The 1724-nt window shown below is 43.8% G+C and overlaps 1 non-coding gene across 1 annotated transcript; it reads left to right on the top strand.

The window, feature by feature from the left end:
• Positions 1 to 739: 739 nt before the first annotated feature.
• Positions 740 to 823, top strand: Trnas-gga (transfer RNA serine (anticodon GGA)). The gene is given in 2 exon segments: positions 740 to 779; positions 789 to 823. It is a non-coding gene; the product is annotated as a tRNA-Ser (tRNA).
• The last annotated feature ends 901 nt before the right edge of the window (positions 824 to 1724 follow it).

The raw sequence follows: 1724 nt of genomic DNA, 5'->3' as shown, positions 1-1724 counted from the left end.
TACGGGAAGATTTCAATTAGATTACATCATGGTCAGACAGAGATTCCGAAATCAGATACTGGATTGTAAGGCGTACCCAGGAGCAGATATAGACTCAGATCACAAGAGTAGGCTGAAGCTTATCACATTAGTCAGGAAGAATCAGTACGCAAAGAAGTGGGATACAGAAGTATTAATGAATGACGAGATACGCTTGAAGTTCTCCAAGGCTATAGATACAACAATAAGGAATAGCTCAGTACGCTGTACAGTTGAAGAGGAATGAACATCCCTAAAAAGGCAATAACAGAAGTTTGGAAGGAAAACATAGGTACAAACAAGATAACTGCGAAGAAAAGGTAGGTAACAGAACAAATACATCAATTGAGCGATGAAAGGAGGAAGCACAAATTGTTCCGGGAACTCAGGAATACAGAAATACATGTCACTGAGGAATGAAATACATAGCCGGCCGATGTGGCCGAGCGGTTCTAGGCGCTTCAGTCAGGAACCGCGCTGCTGCTACGGTCGCAGGTTCGAATCCTGCCTCGGGCATGGATGCGTCTGATGTCCTTAGGTTAGTTGTTTAAGTAGTTCTAAATCTAGGGGACTGATGACCTTAGATGTTAAGTCCCATAGTGCTTAGAGCCATTTTAACCATTTTTTTTTAAATACATAGGAAGTAAAGGGAAGCGAAGAAGAAATGGCGGCATGAAAATGCGCAGAAATCGAAAAAGAAATGATTGTCGGTGGGAGGCCGGCCGGAGTGGCCGAGCGGTTAAAGGCGCTACAGTCTGGAACCGCACGACCGCTACGGTCGCAGGTTCGAATCCTGCCTCCGGCATGGATGTGTGTGATGTCCTTAGGTTAGTTAGATTTAAGTAGTTCTAAGTTCTAGGGGACTTATGACCACAGCAGTTGAGTCCCATAGTGCTCAGAGCCATTTGAACCATTTGATTGTCGGTGGGACTGACTCAGCATCAGGAAAGTGAAAACAAACTTAGTTGACATTAAAAGCAAGGGTGCTAACATTAAGAGTGCAATGGGAACTCCACTGTTAAATGCAGAGGAGAGAGCGGATAGGTGGAAAGAATACATTGATAGCCTCTATGAAGGGGAAGATTTGTCTGATGTGATAGAAGAAGGAACAAGAGTCGATTTAGAAGATATAGGGGACTCGGTATTATAAACAAAACTTCTAAGAGCTTTGGGAAACTTAAGATCAAATAAGGCAGAACGGATAGATAACATTCCATCAGAATTTCTAAAAACGTTGGGGGAAGTGGCAACAGAATGACAAAAAAAAAAAAAAGATGTGTGAAATCTTATGGGACTTAACTGCTAAGCTCATCATTCCCCAAGCTTACACACTACTTAACCTACATGATCCTAAGGGCAAACACACGAACCCATGCGCGAGGGAGGACTCGAACCTCCGCCGGGATCAGCCGCACAGTCCAAGACTGCAGCGCTTTAGACCGCTCGGCTAATCCCGCGCGGCACATAATGACGAATCATGGTGGTATGTACAATGTTTGAGACTGACGACATACCATATGACTTTCTGGAAAACATCATCCACACAATTCCGAAGACGGCAAGAGCTAACAAGTGCGAGAATTATCGCGTAATCAATTTAACAGCTCATGCACCCAAGTTGCTGACACGAATAATACACAGAAGAATGGAAAAGAAAATTGAGGACGCGCTGGATGAGGATCAGTTTAGCTTTAGGAAAGGTAAAG

This window comes from Schistocerca serialis, chromosome 2, assembly GCF_023864345.2.
Source record: "Schistocerca serialis cubense isolate TAMUIC-IGC-003099 chromosome 2, iqSchSeri2.2, whole genome shotgun sequence".
NCBI lineage: Eukaryota > Metazoa > Arthropoda > Insecta > Orthoptera > Acrididae > Schistocerca > Schistocerca serialis.
This window is presented reverse-complemented; position numbering and strand designations above follow the sequence as displayed.